This window comes from Myxine glutinosa, chromosome 7 (assembly GCF_964187855.1).
Source record: "Myxine glutinosa chromosome 7, kmMyxGlut1.1, whole genome shotgun sequence".
NCBI classification, from domain to species: Eukaryota; Metazoa; Chordata; class Myxini; order Myxiniformes; family Myxinidae; genus Myxine; species Myxine glutinosa.
The window spans coordinates 143,661,605-143,679,104 of NC_136267.1; the positions used below are offsets into that span (position 1 = coordinate 143,661,605).

Consider the following 17,500-nt stretch of genomic DNA (forward strand, 5'->3'; position numbering starts at 1 on the left):
TCACTGTTATCGGAAAATATTATGGTCCGGATGTTTGTGTGGTTACAGCAAATGGTTAGTTGATGGTTACAGTAAATGGTGTATAAATGGTTGATATTTGGTTAAATTAAACAGTTACATCATAAACAAATGCAAGTAAAAGATTTGACAACCCCTTTACGGTAAATGTGGATACAGCAAACGGTTATAGTAATTGGTATATAAATGGTTGTTATATTATGAAATGAAATGGTTACTTAATAAACAAATACAAATAAAAGATTTGAAAACCCCTTTACAATAAACGTGGTTACATTAAATGGTTATGTGATGGTTACAGTAAATGGTGTATAAATGGTTGATATATGTTTATATTAAACGATAACATAATAAACAAATACAAATAAAAGATTTCAAAACCCCGTTTATGGTAAATACACTTAAAGCAAATGGTTATACTAAATGGTGTATAAATGGTTGACATATTGTAAAATTAAACGACTCCTTCACAAACAAATAAAAATAAAAGATTTTAAAACCCCTTTATGGTAAATGTGGTTACAGCAAATGGTTAGAGTAAATGGTGTATAAATGGTTGATATATTGTTGAATTAAACGGTTACATAGCAACCAAATACAAATAAAAGATTTGAAAACCCCTTTACGGCAAATGCGGTCACAGCAAATGGTTATGCGATGGTTATAGTAAATGGTGTATAAATGGTTGATTTATTGTTAAATTAAACGGTTACATAATAAACAAATACAAGTAAAAGATTTGAAAAACACTTTATGGTAAATGTGGTTACAGCAAATGGTTAGTTATAGTAAATGGTGTATAAATGGTTCATATATGGTTAAATTAAATGGTTAGTTAACAAACAAATACCAATAAAAGATTTGAAAAACCCTCTGCAGTGAATGTGGTTAAATTAAATGGTTATGTGATGGTGACAGTAAATGATGTATAAATGGTTGATATATGGTTAAATTAAACGATTACATAATAAACAAATACAAATAAAAGATTTGAAAAGCCCCTTTGCGGTAAACATGCTTACAGCAAATGATTATAGTAAATGGGGCATAAATGGTTGATATATTGTTAAATTAAACGGTTACATCGCAAACAAATACAAATAAAAGATTTGAAAAGCCCCTTTGCGGTAAACATGCTTACAGCAAATGATTATAGTAAATGGTGCATAAATGGTTGATATATTGTTAAATTAAACGGTTACATAGCAAACAAATACAAATAAAAGATTTGAAAACCCCTTTACGGCAAATGCGGTCACAGCAAATGGTTATAGTAAATGGTGTATAAATGGTTCATATATGGTTAAATTAAATGGTTAGTTAATAAACAAATACCAATAAAAGATTTGAAAAACCCTCTGCAGTGAATGTGGTTAAATTAAATGGTTATGTGATGGTGACAGTAAATGATGTATAAATGGTTGATATATGGTTTAATTAAACGATTACATAATAAACTAGAAAGAGCAATCAGAGATTGCAGACCCTCGCCAGGACATGTTGTGTGGTGTTTATAAGCTGTTGTATTTGTGTGGTTTATTGATGACTTAGATTTATGTTCATACGGCACACAAACAGACCGTTTCGGTATTATTGTATTGATTCACATTCCAATCATATGTATTTTATAGAAGTACTCACATTCAAATCGTGCACACTGCACAATCCTACACACATTCTTAGAATACATACAATACAGAGAAAACCATGATCCTAATAGAATGTACTTTATTGACATACTCACATTATTCATCGATTTTGATGTACCATACACTTTTCGAGAGTTGAATGCCTCCAAAGCAGTTTCTTGGCAAGGTTTATGCTGGGTGGTTTGCCATTGCCTTTCCAGCATCGTTCATCAAATATCCTTTTAAATGCTGAACGTCAAGAAAGGAAGCAGCTCGTACCATTTTAATTATATATTATATATATATATACATATATATATATATATATATATATATATATATATTTAATAAGAATAAAAAACAAGACCAGAATCTAACAGCGGCGTAGCTGGGCTTGTAAAATATTATCAACCACAAACACATATGATTCGCTTTTTAAACAGTCGCTAATGCCGTTTATAACATTAAACGAAGGAATTTGGAGGAATCCCAACATCCCTGAGGTAAGCTTTACTTACAGAGCTGAGCGAAGATCTACTGTAATCTATATACCCCACAAGGGTTGGATAAATAACATGACACTTCCTGCCGGGCCTATAAGTACTGTGTCGGAAGATTCGTAAGGTCTATGCCTTCGATATTTTATGGTCATTTTAACAATCGGTTTGTTTGTGTTTCACACTGAATGAAAAACGTAAAGGTAGAGCATGGCGATTGTGATATATGACAGGTTCGACGATATGTTCGGCCTGAACAAAATTATTATGTCATAATGGAGGGACCTATGATATCATCATTAACATACGTTATTCCACATGGAGAGCTCTTTACAATGAGAGACATCTCAATTTTTTCTATGCAGCGCTTTCAGAGATATGGAGGTGCACTTTTTCGGTTTTTCCAAGATGGCGGCCGAACCACGTGACCGATGACATCATCATTATTTCGTTTCTCCACCAATTTCTCCCTAGATGACGCTCAATAAATTTCATCTTGATCGGATGAAGTTTTGTACTTGTCGAATTATGATGTCATAATAGAGGCACCTATGACATCATCATTAACATATTTTATTCCCCATGGAGAGGTCTTCACATTGAGCCATGTCTCAATTTTTTCTATGCAGCACTTTCAGAGATATGAAGGTGCAATATTTTTCGGTTTTTCCAAGATTGCAGCCATACCACGTGACGTATGACGTCATAATTATAATTTAAATATTCTACAGGTGGAGTTGCACGTATGGTGAAACGTTCCTGTCAATCGGACCAACGGTTGCAGAGAAAATCAAATTTATTCTGTGCGGACAAACAAACAAAGAGACACATGAAAAATCACTCATAGAGCGACACTTGGCAAAACAGAACAAAGTAGAATGGCACTCAGTAGAATTCGTTGGTGGTTGAATTCAGTTAGCCGATATGTAAATCCTTTTCAAATTTCAAGTCAATCGGATGAAAATTGAGGATTTTAAAAATTCAAAAAAAAGCCGTTGACTTTTGGCCGATGTTGACATTTTGGCCGACGCTGATCTCAAAAATAGTTGGTGGTTGAATTAAGTTGGCCAATGTGCAAATCCTATTCAAATTTTAAATCAATCGGATGAAAATTGAAGATTGTAGACATTTGAAAAAAGTGGTTGACCTTTGGCCTATGTTGATCTCAAAAATAGTTGGTGGTTGCAATTCAGTTCGCTGCTATGAAAATCCCATTCAAATTCCAAGTCATTCAGATGAAAATTGAGGATTTTAGAAATTTGAAATTATTGTTGACCTTTGGTCTATATTGACCTTTTGGCCTATGCTGATCTCAAAAATAGTTGGTGGTTGAATTCAGTTAGCTGATATGAAAATGGAATTCAAATTTTAAGTGAATCAGATGAAAATTGAGGATTTTAGAAATTTGAAATATGTGGAGAAAATGAAGAAGAAAAAGAGCCTTTGTAGGCATGGAGCATATTGGATGCCTATTTATGGGGGAACGCTCGATAAGCGACAGGGTCAGTATCCTGTCTGCTGAATGAGTTATGCAGACATGAGCGCTGGATCGTCTTGGTAAGGAGTAACTGGGATTGATGACTAATGTCTTAGAATGCTTGACTTTGCATTGTAATGCTTTATTTGCTTTGTGGGACTGATTAAATTATTGTCTGTCGTGTAGGATGCCAAAGATCGATTTCAATAAAGCCTCGTATCTCGGAGAGAGATCTGGAAGCCTTTTCACTACAATGTATTGAAATCGATTCTGAGACGTTGAAGGTCCATGGACAAGCTCATTAAGTTGGAACGCTTCTGCGGAGACCCTAACGCGAGCACCGCCATAGGCCTTCTGACCCACTGGCTTCACTCTTTGGGGCTCTACACAGACTTAGTCCCGGAGATTGCAGACGCCCAGCGACAGAACGTTCTGTCTTCCAACGTGTCCCATACCATTTACGAATATGTCTCCCATTGCACGACCTATGCTGAGGCTGTAGCAACCTTGACGGCTCTTTATGTTAAGCCGTGCAGCACGATTTACGCGCGGCACCCCCTGGCGACGTGCAGACAGGAGACCACGGAACCGCTGGAGCTATACGCCCAGATCGTACGGCAGCTCGGCAAAGACTGCTCCACCCCGGATCATACGGGCATAGAGTGCACTGATGATTTCGTGTGTGATGTTTTCATAACTGGGCTCCAGTCTCCCACGATTCGACAGCATCTTCTTGAGAGCAAAACACTGGACTTCAAAACTGCTTTCAACCAAGCCCGAGTCCTCCAGTCAGCTCAAGTCAGATCTGAAACTTAAAGCCGGCCATTCGTAACTGCGGGTACTACGGTCTACACCTATGATCGTTGGGATTCAGAATCTGCCGCCGAGTGAGCACCCCGCGCGGGGTATCACGAGCCGGGGTTCCCGTGGAGAGGGCTTGGGCGATGAGGAGAGCGAGCCAAGCACGGCGGTCGTGGTGACCCCTGCTTGGGCAACTGCCAAATGCTATTTTTGTGGAAAACGCCACCACCCCCACTCGTTATGCCCAGCTCGGGAGACGACGTGCCACAAATGCGGGAAAAATGGCCACTTTGCTAATGTCTGTCGGTCCACCAAAGCTCGACGGACGACGATCGCTGGTGCACACATATCTTCGGGGTCGCGGAGAGCTCCGAGCGGCCTTGCGTGCGCTGTTGTTCTGGTGGAAATTAACGGCGAGGTGGTGAAAGTGCTGATCGATACTGGAAGTGATCGAAGCTTCATCACCCAGCGTCTCGTCGAGCGCCACGGGTGGCCAACCGTTGCTGTGACTCAGCGCATATACATGGCCTCAGGGGCCTTGTGGCAGCGATCGCATGGTTTCTGTGTGGTTAAGCTGATTGCCAATGATGTTACGTACTTGGATGTGAAGTTAATGGTATTTCAGAACCTTTGCTCGGACGTGCTTCTCGGACATGAATTCTTGAATTGGCATAAATGCCTCGAGATGCAATTCGGTGGTGCTCATACACTCTCTGTAGGCTCCGTGCCAGGCTCAGTATGCAGCTTAGCGGGGGATAGCTATCGAACCACCCCCACTGTTCACGAGTTTAATATCTAATTGCCACCCTGTCACCGTGAAATCTAGGCGGTATTCTCAGCCCGATGTCCAGTTTATCGCCGGTGAGACTAAACGTCTTTTCCTCGAGGGAATCATCAAACCCAGCTGCTCACCTTGGCGGGCTCAAGTGCTGGTCATAAATAGCGCTAATCATCGCAAATGCATGGTAGTTGACTACTCGCAAACAATTAACCGTTTCACACAACTCGATGCCTTCCCACTTCCAAGAATGGGTGATATGGTCCGGGGGGTATCTATCTAAATATCGAGTTTCCAGTACGCTGGACCTTCGTAGCGCCTATCATCAAATCCCGATACGGGAATCCGACCGCCCCTACACGGCCTTTGAGTCTGGCCAGCGGTTGTACCAAATTCGTAGAATCCCCTTCGGTGTTACGAACGGAGTTCATGCTTTCAACGGGCAATAGATAATATCCTTTCGAAGGAGCAATTGAAAGATGTATTTGTTTACATTGATAATGTGACTGTGTGCAGATGGAACCAGAAGGACCATAATGCTAATCTGTGGCACTTCTTGGAAGTGGCTTGTAAATACCGGTTGACCTTCAACGAAGCCAAGTGTAGCTATTCTGTGAGAATGATAGATCTTTTGGGCTACATGGTGTCCGGTGGGGAGATACGGCCCGATTTAGCATGGCTTTAGCCCCTACTCGACCTAGCCCCTCCCGTAGATCGGGCAACTTTAAAGCGAGCAATGGGACTGTTTGCACATTACTCTCCGTGGGTCCCAAGGTTCTCAGAGAAGATACGGTTTATCGTCGTGTGCAAAACATTTCCGTTGACCTTGGCCACTCAAACGTCCTTTCAACAACTGAAGGATGACATAGCTGGCGCGGTTGTGACCTCCATCGACGAGACGGTCCCTTTTGTGGTGGAGACGGATGCATCAGATTGCGCAATCGTGGCCACACTGAATCAGGGGGCCGACCGGTAGCATTCTTCTCACGAACATTATCTGATAGTGAGAGACGCCATTCCTCGATTGAAAAGGAGGCGTACGCTATAGAGGAATCGGTCCGTAGATGGCGAATCTTCCTCTTAGGAAAGCATTTTTGACTAATCACGGATCAGCAATCAGTCGCTTTCATGTACGACGGGAAACACTCTCAAAAGATTAAGAACGAGAAGATTGCGCGCTGGTGCATATAATTGGCCGACGATAGCTTTGATATTGTGTATATACCAGGATTGATATACCAGGAAAGGATAACCATGCAGCCGACACCTTGTCTCGGCCCATCTGCTCCGGAATGACGGTCGACGTGCTACGTACTATGCACAATGCCATTTCTCACCTGGGCATCACCCGTATGGCCCACTTCGTTCAGAGTAGGAACTTGCCTTTCTCCATCGACGATATTCGTCATTTATGCAAGTAGTGTCCGGTTTGTGCAGAACTTAAGCCGAGTTTTTACAAGTCCCCTATGGGTACTTCATGCTGGACTGCCGTGGGAGCGACTGAACATCGACTTCAAAGGGCCCTTGCCCAGCTGCGGCACACATCGCTACCTTCTAATGGTAGTTGATGAGTATTCACGATTCCCGTTGGCATTTTCGTGCTCAGACATGTCGTCTCTTACGGTAATCCGATGCCTTCGGCAGTTCTTTCTAATGTTCGGCTATCTTGCATTCATACATAGCGACCGAGGAATGGCGTTCCTATCACGAGAGATCAAGTAATTTCTCCTCGAGCGGGGAATTGCCTCTAGCCGCACTACAGCATACAATCCCCAGAGGAATGGTTTAATTGAACATTACAATGGGATTATTTGGAGGGCGGTCACTATGGCTCTGCGAACCCGCGGGATGACTTCGAACATGTGGGAGCATGTGTTGCCAGAAGAATTACACGCCATCAGGTCTCTCCTATGTACAGCCCCTAACGCCACCCCTCACGTGTGACTGTTCAAGTACCAACGTCACAGCTCCAGCGAGCAGCATCCACCCTCGTGGCTGGCAGAGCCGGGTCCGGTTTTCCTGAAGCGAGCGGTCCGTCAGAGCAAATACGAACTACTTGTGGACCGGGTGGAAATATTGGAAGCAAATCCGGAATACACGTATGTCCGTTTGGCCGACGGTAGAGAGACAACCGTGTCGGTCCGGCATCTCACGCCTTGTGGAGAGGTTAACGGGCAGCCCGTCATGAGTGTACCGGCCGAGGCTGACTCGACTACCCCCACCCGGTTGGATTCGCTCCCGGACGATGCTGAGAGCGATGCCGCCGCTTCAGACCCCGGGAGCTTGTCACCTTTATCGCCTGCATCAGGCAGCGTTCCGAGCCCTTTGAGTAAATCGCTCGGCGAGGGAGCCCTGCTGATACCTAGCGTTGAGGGCCCGGGCATTGAAGGGGTTTATCGCTCGCGAGTTGGTCGGCTATGTCAGCCACCGACACGTTTTGGCTGGTAGATTATTCGTTCTGATTTGATCCTTTACAACTTCTGCCGTGGTGTGCTCGCACTTGCTTACACCTGTTAGCCGTATTCTTAAGGGAGGGTGATTGTGGTGAAAATGAAGAAGAAGAAGAGCCTTCATAGGCGTGGAGCATATTGGATGCCTATGTATGGGCGAACGCTCAGTGAGCGACAGGGTCAGTATCCTTTCTGCTGAATGAGTTATGCAGACATGAGTGCTGGATCTTCTTGGTAAGGAGTGACTGGGATTGATGACTAATGTCTTAGAATGCTTGACTTTGCTTTTTTATGCTTTAATTGCTTTGTAGGACTGATAAAATTATTGTCTGTCGTGTAAGATGCCAAAGATCGATTTCAATAAAGCGTCGTATCTTCGAGAGAGGTCTGGAAGCTTTTTCACTACAAAATTGTTGTTGACCTTTGGCCTATGTTGACCTTTTGACCTATGCTGATCACAAAAATAGTTGGTGGTTGAATTCATTTAGCCGATTTGTCAATCATATTCAAATTTCAAGTCAATCGGCTGAAAATGGAGGATTTTAGAAATTTGAAAAAAAGTGGTTGACCTTTGGCCTATGTTGACCTTTTGACCTTTTGAACTCAAACATACATAGGATTTTGTCAGACCACGAAGTCTCGTGAAGATCGGTTTAAAATTGTGACCTGTAGCGAAGTATAAGTGAGTGGACGGACAAGCACACAAACACACACAAACCGGAGTAATCAACATACTTGCAAATTTTTTTAAATGTTTTTTGGACAATTAACAAACAAACAGACAAACAAATGGAATCAAATGCAATACCCTCTCCTCAGGCGAGGGTAATAAATACAAATATAATAGATTTGAAAACCCCGTTTACGGTAAACACACTTACAGCAAATGGTTATAGTAAATGGTGTATAAATGGTTGACATATTGTTAAATTAAATGGTCACTTAATAAACAAATACAAGTAAAAGATCTTAAAACCCCTTTATGGTAAATGTGGTTGCAGCAAATGGTTATAGTAAATGGTGTATAAATGGTTGATATTTGGTTAAATTAAATGGTTTCTTAATAAACAAATAGAAATAAAAGATTTGAAAACCCCTTTATGGTAAATGTGGATACAGAAAATGGTTAGAGTAAATGGTTACAGTAAATGGTTACAATAAATGGTTGATATATTGTTAAATTAAACGGTTACATAACAAACAATTACACATAAAAGATTTGAAAACCCCTTTACAGTCAATGCGGTTACAGCAAATGGTTATGTGATGGTTTGTGCAAATGGTGTATAAATGGTTGATATATGGTTACATTAAACAGTTACATAATAAACAAATAAAAGAAAAAGATTTGAAAATACCTTTATGGTAAATGTGTTTACAGGAAATGGTTATAGTAAATGGTGTATAAATGGTTGATATTTGGTTACATTAAATGTTGACTTAATAAACAAATACAAATAAAAGATTTGAAAACCCTTTTATGGTAAATGTGGATATAGGCATACAGCAAATGGTTACAGTAAATGGTTACTGTAAATGGTGTATAAATGGTTGATATATTGTTAAATTAAACGGCTATATAACAAACAAATATAAGTAATAGATTTGAAACCAATTTATGATAAATATGGTGAGAGCAAATGGTGTATAAATGGTTGATATATGCTTAAATTAAATGGTTACTTAATAACCAAATGCAAATTAAATATCTGAAAACCCTTTTACGGTAAATGTGGTTACAGGAAATGGTTATTTGATGGTTACAGTAAATGGTGTATAAATGGGTGATATATTGTTAAATTAAACGGTTATAGAACAAAAAAATACAAGTAATAGATTTGAAACCAATTTATGATAAATATGGTGAGAGCAAATGGTGTATAAATGGTTGATATATGGTTAAATTAAATGGTTACTTAATAACCAAATGCAAATTAAATATCTGAAAACCCTTTTACGGTAAATGTGGTTACAGCAAATGGTTATTTGATGGTTACAGTAAATGGTATATAAATGGTTGATATATTGTTAAATTAAACGGTTATATAACAAACAAATACAAGTAAAAGATCTGAAAACCCCTGTATGGTAAACAAAGTTACAGCAAATGGTTATAGTAAATGGTTAGAGTAAATGATGTATAAATGGTTGAAACAGTCACATGAAAAAATAAGTACACCCCATGTAAAGTTTTGTCTTTTTCAACATATTTCAACATACAGCTATTTGATCTTCATTTCAACAATATTGATAGATAAAGGTGATATAATATAACAAATATCATGAAACATTCACATTTTGTAGTCCATTGTATAATTTAAATAAACATAAATGCAAATTTCACATGTGGAAAAATTAAGTACACCCCGACATTTATCACTACTTCAAATACCTAAAATTAGAATCAGGTGCACCAGCTCAGGTGCAAATGATTAGAACATCGTTAGAGAGGATCTTGGAGGAACCTGTCTTATTTAAACCTCAGACATTTAGTTTGGTTTGCTCTTTGTTGTTGAAGTGTGCGGCGTCACCATGCTTAGATCAAAGGATCTCGCGAGATCTCGGAGACGGTGGGAGGGATTTTCGAAGCTCCACACGGTCTCCACGTTTTTCGAAGTTAAGTCTGTTCACAATTGTATTTTGTCGAAACTGTATTTATCTTTCGGTGTGTGAAGTTATTGTGTGCAACTTTGGTTGTTTCTCGGTGTTTATCTTTCATAAATTGATCGTTTGTTTGCCGTGTCGTGTCTTGAGGCCTTGTACAGTGTGCACTGTACAACCTTGAGGCTTTGTTTTTCTCTCAGCGGTCCGTCGTTTGTGATCCAATAACTTTCGTTCTCTGTATTCCCAGTCTTTTCACCCATAGCCTACTTCCTTGTGTAAATCTCAACTCAAAAAAAAAACAAAAAAATAAAAAAAAAACATTTCCTTCTCTGTTCTCATTCGTTTATTCATTCTTATTCGTTCGTTCGTTCTTCGACCACGTGTTTCTCCCCCATTTCCCCAGATAGTTTTCACGCATTAACCTTCAATGTTTACACTTTCCCCTCAAGTTATGTATTCCGTCATATTTTATAACACCTTTTTCTTCTTCTTCTTTAAAAGGCTGCTTTCGACTTGCTCACCAAATCAATTCATCCTAAAAAAAATATCCATCTCCTATAGTGCCTTTTTTCTACATTCCCTAAACTCTCCTGCACTCCATCCTCCATCCAGCGTCCTTAAACGTATTTTTAACTCGAAGGTCACAAGAAACTCATTTTGCAATAAATGTTCGTTTCCCATAAATCGTACACTTTCAAAAATCCAATCTCACCCCTCCCCTCCAAATCTTCCCCATAACCCCTCCCCTCCAAATCTTCCCCATCACCCCTCCCCTCCAAATCTTCCCCATCACCCATCCCTTTCAAATCTCCCCCCTTGCCCCCTCCCTCCTAAACTACCCCCTCACCCCTCCCCGCCAAGACGCCCCCTCTCCCCTCCCCTCCTAGACTCCTGCCTCACCCCTCCCCTCCAAATCTCCCCATATCCCATCCCTTTCAAATCCCTCCCCTTGTCCCTTCCCTCCCAAACTCCCCCCTCACGCCTCCCCTTCAAATCTCCCCACCCTCATTGCTTCTCAATTTCCCCCCTCTCACTCCCCCTCCTCAAAGCGTCCTCCCCGCTTCTTCCCCCTTCAAACTCTCACCTCCATCTCCCCCAACCTTCTGCCTCGCTCTTCCCCCTCCTCAAATAACACCTCATTGTGGCTCACCCAATCACCATCAAACCTTTTGTCCGCCCCATCCTTCCCTTTCTCCGAGCTATTCTGAAATCTCTGACACACCTTCAACAGCTCTCCCTATCTCTTCCACCTCTTCCACATCTTACCCTACCCCTCCTCCCCCCTGTTCTGTATCTGATGCTCCCCCTTCCTCTTCATTAACGGTATGGACCTCAAACATCCGGGGCCTTCGTTCAAACTTAACTGATCTCTCCATACAGGTTGCTTCTGTCAAACCAGACGTGATCTGCTTAACAGAAACTTTCCTCCTTTATGATGTCTCTGATTCCATAGTATCTCTCTCGGGCTACTCCCTCCTCCGGTATGATAGACCTGAGCCTCGTCCTGGAGGCGGGGTTGCTATCTTTATCAAAAACTCTCTTCCTCACTCGCCCTGCACTGCACTCTCTCCACCTCACCCCCAGGAATACCTCTGGCTACGGCTTCCCCTTCGCTCCCACCTCTTGTTCATATGTGTGTTGTACCGTCCACCAAACAGTGATGACTCCATCTACATCTTGCTGTCTGATGATATGGACCAACTTCTATCTACTCATCCTAACTCTCTCTTCCTCATATGTGGTGATTTCAATTGTCACCATGCCAGTTGGCTGGGTGTGGGTACCTCTCTCACCAGCCATGGCTCTTCAGCAAAGGACTTCTGCGACTCACTGGGACTGACACAATCTGTCAACTTCCCGACCCGGATCTCAGTCAACGGAACATCTTCTCTTCTGGACTTGGTTATGACTAACTTCCCTGAAAATGTCTGCTGCTCTTCTTCTGCTCCGATCGGATCATCTGATCATGTCCTTGTTAAAGTGGACATCTCTCTGACCATCCTCAGGGAGCCTGCTCAGCGTCGACGAGTCTGGCATTTCACTCAGGCCAACTGGCACGGTCTTCAAGCAGCCATCAATCATCTGGACTGGTCTCCCATCTCTACCACCTCTGACATCAACTCATCCTGGGAATTCTTCCAAAGTAAATTGCTCTCTCTCATGCACAGATTTATCCCATCTCGTCTTCAGTTGTCATACCCTTCCTCCCGTCCATGGTACACGGAATCTTGTGGTGAGGCTGTTGCCCAGAAACAACTTGCCTTCGTCTCCTGGAAAGCAAATCCAACGGAAGGAAATCTCATTTCCTTTCACAAAGCCCGAAACAAGTGTGTGTCCACCCTCAGGAGAGCCAGGAAACAATATCTCTCCGTTCTCAAGACCGAACTCTCTTATCTGTCTCCCTCTTCCAAATCCTGGTGGCGTCTGGTCAAATCCGTTTCTGGTGTTTGTTCCCCCTCCATCCCCTCCCTTACCTCAAACGGCTACACAGCTGACTCCGCACGTGAAAAAGCTGAATGCCTCAACTTTGTGTTTGCCTCTAAATCTTGTGTCCCAAACCCATCCCTCTCTGTACCCACCATACCCAGTCGTACCCTGCTGCTCCTGGACTCCGTGTCCTTTCCTCCTGACAAGGTGGAAAAGTTTCGGTCAACCCTCGACTCTGATTCTGCAACTGGACCCGACGGCATCAGCCCACGGGTCCTAAAATCCTGCTCTGCTGCTCTATCTCACCCTCTCTCTGTTCTCTTCACACTCTCTTTTGCTCAAGGTCAACTGCCATCTGCTTGGAAATCAGCCAACATCACCGCTTTGCACAAAAAAGGTGCAAAAACAGATCCTAGCAACTACAGACCAATCAGCCTTCTCCCAATTATCAGCAAAGTCATGGAATCCATCATTGCTTCGGATATGAAATCTTCCCTCTTCTCCAATGGCTTGATCTCTGATCATCAATTTGGTTTCAGACCAGGTCACTCTACTCTGGACATGCTGCTTCTGCTGTCTCAACAATGGATGGAGGTCCTCAATGCCAAACAGGAAATTAGAGCTGTCTCCCTCGACATATCACGTGCCTTCGACACGGTCTGGCACCCCGCTCTGCTCACCAAACTCTCCTCCTTTGGTATCCATGGAAATCTCCACGCATGGCTGGCGGACTTCCTCTCTAGTCGTCGTCAACGTGTGGCCCTAAATGGGTTTCTCTCATCTCCTCTTCCTGTTCAGGCTGGAGTTCCCCAAGGCAGTGTTCTGGGCCCCGTGCTTTTTCTGGTCTTCATCAATGATCTCTCTGACTCTCTCGAAAATCCTCTCTATCTCTTTGCTGATGACTCCACTCTCTGCCGCTCCATTCCTCTTCCCTCAGATCGGCAGTCTGCTGCCTCCTCACTCTCTGAAGACCTGGACAAAATCACAGACTGGTCAAACAAGTGGAACATGTCTTTCAATCCTGACAAATCTCACACTCTTACTATGTCTCTCCGAAAAGATCAACTGGACAACCCTCCCATCTACTTTCTCAACAATCCTCTCCAAGAAGTTCTGTCGCTCAAGATTTTGGGTCTCACTATCTGCCATGATCTTTCTTGGGAAAACCACATTTCGAAGCTGGCCTCCAAAGCCAGTCGCCGACTGGGCATTCTCCGTCGTGCGAAGTCCTTCCTCGGCACACCTGAGCTCCTCACCACATACAAGGCTTTCATCCGCAGCTCAATGGAATACTGTTCTCCCCTATGGGCCGGTGCTCCTGCCTCACACCTAGCTCGGCTTCACGCTGTTGAAACCAAAGCTTTCAGAATTATTGGAATCTCCCGCGATGAAGCTATCTCTGAGGGCCTTTCACTCACTCACCGCAGGCAGGTAGGTGGTCTTTCTGTCTTCTACCGACTCCTCTCCGGCCTTGCACCCCCAGCTCTCTCTGTGCTCTGTCCCCCAAATATTCCTACAGGTCGCACAAGATCTGCCAGCAACCCTCTGATGGTTAAACTGCCGAAATCTCGGCTCTCTGCTCACCTTCACTCTTTCATTCCTCTTTTCTCCCGCCTCTGGAACAAACTCCCTCACTCCCTTCAATCCCACTCCTCCCTCCAGGTCTTTAAAACAGCTGTTCACCACCATCTCTTATCTTCCCCCATCCAAAACCTTGATCTTTTCTACCCCCGCTAATTCACCCCAGATCCACCTTGTTTGAAATTCCAACTTCTTTCCTGGAAGTCCTGGCAGTGTCCATATGTTTTATACCTCTCCCACCACCCCCTTCCCATGCCCCCCCCCCCCAAGCCCTCGCCCTCTCTCAGATCTCTCGATGTCTCCATGTCTCTCGGTCCCTGCTCTCAAATGTTGTGTTTGTGTCCTTCCCCCTCTCTCCCCATCTTGTCTACCGCTCCCGATGTTATATGTTTTATGTGTCGGTTTGTCTTTCTGTGTGATTAATGTTCGCTCTTTGACGAGCCTCGATCTTGTATACAAAAAAAAAAAAAAAAAAAAAAAAAAGAGCTCTCTGAGGCCTTCAGAAAGAAGGTCATAGATGCCTATGAGTCTGGGAAGGGATTTTAAAATCTCCAAACAATTTGAAATCAATCATTCGACTGTCCGGAAGATCATCTACAAGTGGAGAAGATTCCAAACAACTGCCAACTTGTTCAGGCCAGGCCGCCCCAGCAAGTTTAGTCCGAGAGCAGACCGCAAGATGCTGAAAGAAGTCTCTAAGAACCCCAGAATGTCATCACAGGACCTACAGGTAGCTCTTGCCACTGTTGATGTCAAAGTGCACGAGTCTACCATTTGAAAGAGGCTGCACAAATTTGATCTACATGGAGGAAACCTTTGCTGTCCTGAAAGAACATCAGGGCAAGACTAAAGTTTGCCAATGAACACCTCGGCAAAGACCAACACTTCTGGAACAATGTGCTCTGGACAGATGAGTCAAAGGTAGACCTATTTGGCCACAGTACCAGAAGACATGTTTGGCGAAAACCAAAGACAGCATTTCACCACAAAAACCTGATACCAACTGTAAAGCATGGTGGTGGAAATATTATGGTTTGGGGCAGCTTTGCTGCATCAGGGCCTGGGCAGCTCACCATCATAGAATCCACTATGAATTCTTCATTGTACCAGAGGGTGCTTGAGGATAATGTGAGGCCATCTGTCGGAAAGTTGAAGCTCAACCGAAGGTGGACCTTGCAACATGACAATGACCCTAAACATACCAGTAAATCCACCAAGGAATTGCTGAAAAGAAAGAAATGGAGGATTCTGGAATGGCCAAGTCAAAGCCCGGATCTAAATCCCATCGAGATGTTGTAGGGGGATTTGAAACGAGCTGTGCATGCAAGAAACCCCTCAAACATCGCACAGCTGAAAGAATTCTGCATGGAGGAGTGGGAAAAAATTTCTCCCAGTCGATGTCAGAGACTGGTAGACAGTTATAAGGAACGCATACTTGAGGTTGTTTCTGCCAAAGGGGGCAATACCACCTATTAGAGCCAAGGGTGTACTTACTTTTTCCACATGCGAAATTTGCATTTATCTTTATTTAAATTATACAATGGACTATAAAATGAAATGTTTCATGATATTTGTTATATTATATCACCTTTATCTATCAATATTGTTGAAATGAAGATCAAATAGCTGTATGTTGAAATATGTTGAAAAGGTCAAAACTTTACATGGGGTGTACTTACTTTTTCACGTGACTGTATATGGTTACATTAAACGGCTACTTAATAACCAAATACAAATAAAAGATCTGAAAATCGTTTTACGGTAAATGTGGTTACAGCAAATGGTTATGTGATGGTTACAGTAAATGGTGTATAAATGGTTGACATATTGTTAAATTAAACGGTTATATAACAAACAAATACAAGTAAAATATCTGAAAACCCCTTTATGGTAAACGCGGTTACAGCAAATGGTTATAGTAAATGGCTATAGTGAATGATGTATAAATGGTTGATATATGGTTACATTAAATGGTTACATAATAAACAAATACAAGGAAAAGATTTGAAAATCCCTTTACGGTAAATGCGGTTACAGCAAATGGTTATGTGATGGTTACAGTAAATGGTGTATAAATGGTTGATATATTGTTAAATTAAACGGTTACATAACAAAGAAGTACAAGAAAAAGAGCAATCAGAGATTACAAACCCTCGCCAGGATGTATGGTCAGTGGTTTTTAAGGCTTTTGTGTTAAAAAAAATATGGCGGCCGAACCACGTGACCAATGACGTCATCATTATTTTTTCCTAAACTCATTTATTCCTATATTATGCTCAAGAAATTTCATCTTGATCGATTAAGTTTTGTACTTGTTGAATTATGCTCATAATGGAGGCACCTATGACATCATCATTAACATATTTTATTCCCCATGGAGAGTTCTTTGCAATAAGCCATTTCTCAATTTTTTCTATTCAGCGCTTTCGGAGATATAGATGTGCAATTTTTTTCGAATTTTCTAAGATGGCGGCCGAACCACGTGACCTATGACGTCATAATTATCATTAAAAAAATTCTGCATGTGGAGTTGCACCTATGGTGAAAATTTCCTGTCAATCAGACCAACGGTTGCAGAGAAAATCATATTTATTCTGTGCGGACAAACAAACAAACATACAGACAAACAGACAAAGAAACGGACTCAAATGCAATACCCTCTCCTCTGGCGAGGATAACAAGTAAAAGATTTGAAAACACATTTATGGTAAATATGGTTTGAGCAAATGGTGTATAAATGGTTGATATATGGTTAAATTAAATGGTTACTTTATAAACAAATACAAGTAAAATATCTGAAAACCCCTTTATGGTAAACGTGGTTAAAGCAAATGGTTATAGGAAATAGTAATAGTAAATGGTGTATAAATGGTTGAAATATGGTTAAATTAAATGGTTACTTAATAAACAAATATGAAGAAATGATCTGAAAACCCTTGTATGGTAAACACGGTTACAGCAAATGGTTATAGTAAATGGTATCAGTAAATGGTGTATAAATGGTTGACATATGGTTACATTAAACAGTTACTTTATAAACAAATACAAGTAAAAGATCTGAAACCCCTTTATGGTAAACGTGGTTGAAGCAAATGGTTATAGTAAATGGTGTATAAATGGTTGATATATGGTTGCATTAAACGGTTACTGAATAAACAAATACAAAGAAAAGATCTGAAACCCCTTGTATGGTAAACGTGGTTACTGGAAATGATTATCGTAAATGATAACAGTAAATG

At 41.8% G+C, this 17,500-nt stretch overlaps 1 protein-coding gene across 1 annotated transcript in view; it reads right to left on the reverse strand.

Annotated features, from left to right (window-relative positions):
* Positions 1–17,500, reverse strand: part of LOC137431716 (tomoregulin-1-like) — a 147,158-nt gene that overhangs the window by 128,234 nt on the left and 1,424 nt on the right. The window lies entirely within an intron of this gene.